The sequence below is a fragment of the Lagopus leucura genome, unplaced genomic scaffold (assembly GCF_019238085.1).
Source record: "Lagopus leucura isolate 7727_CA_CO unplaced genomic scaffold, USGS_WTPT01 33379-0_obj-0_obj, whole genome shotgun sequence".
NCBI lineage: Eukaryota > Metazoa > Chordata > Aves > Galliformes > Phasianidae > Lagopus > Lagopus leucura.
The window spans coordinates 1-1,202 of NW_024969520.1; the positions used below are offsets into that span (position 1 = coordinate 1).

The 1,202-nt window shown below is 51.7% G+C and overlaps 1 pseudogene; it reads left to right on the forward strand.

The window, feature by feature from the left end:
- Window positions 1–14: 14 nt before the first annotated feature.
- On the forward strand, window positions 15–847 carry LOC122194176 (annotated as a pseudogene).
- Window positions 848–1,202: the final 355 nt, after the last annotated feature.

Below are 1,202 nucleotides of genomic sequence, written 5' to 3' on the forward strand. Positions count from 1 at the left end.
TGCAGGAAGGAGGTGTTGTGTCCTATGGGATCTATGGGGTCTATGGGGGATCTATGGGGCTCTCTATCTATGGGGTTTCTATGGGGTCTATGGGGTCTATGGGGTTCTATGGGGTTCTATGGGATTTCTATGGGGCTCTATGGGATCTATGGGGTTCTATGGGATTTCTATGGGGCTCTATGGGGTCTATGGGGTTCTATGGGATTTCTATGGGGGTCTATGGGGTCTATCAGGTCTATGGGGTTCTATGGGGTTTCTATGGGGTCTATGGGGTCTATGGGGTTCTTGGTTTCTATTGGATTCTATGGGGTTTCTACTGGGATGTCTATGGGTTTCTATGGGGTTTCTATGGGTTTCTATGGGGTTTCTGTGGGGTCTGTGGGGTTCTCTGGGGTCTATATGGGTCTCTATGGGGTCTACGGGGCTTTATGGGGTTCTATGGGATCTATGGGGTTCTGTGGGGTCTATGGGGTCTATGGGATTTCTATGGGGCTCTATGGGGTTTTATGGGATTGATGGGGTTCTATGGGGTTTCTATGGGTTTCAATGGGTTTCTCTGGGTCTCTATGGGGTCAGTGGGTCTCTATGGGTCTCAATGGGGGTCTATGGAGTATCTATGGGGCTCTGTGGGGTCGATGGGGTGTCTATGGGTTCTCTATGTGGTCTATGGGGTTCCATGGTGGATCTATGGGGCTCTGTGGGTCTCTATGGGTCTCTATGGGTCTCTGTGGGTCTCTATGGGGTCTCTATGGGGTCTGTGGGTCTCTATGGGTCTCTTTGGGTCTCTATGGGTCTCTATGGGTCGCTATGGGTCTCTATGGGTCTCTAAGGGGTCTCTATGGTGTCTGTGGGTCTCTATGGGTCCCTATGGGTCTCTGTGTGTCTCTATGGGGTTTCTATGGGGTCTGTGGGTCCCTATGGGTTTCTGTGGGTCTCTATGGGTCTCTATGGTTCTCTGTGGGTCTCTATGGGTCTCTGAGGGTCCCTATGGGTCCCTATGGGTCTCTATGGGTCTCTATGGGTCTCTATGGGTCACTATGGGTCTCTCTGGGTCTCTATGGGTCCCTATGGGTGTCTATGGGTCGCTATGGGTCTCTATGGGTTTTCTATGGGTCTCTATGGGTCCCTATGGGTCTCTGTGGGTCTCTCTGGGTCGCTATGGGTCTCTATGGGTCTCTGTGGGTCCCTATGAGTCTCTATGG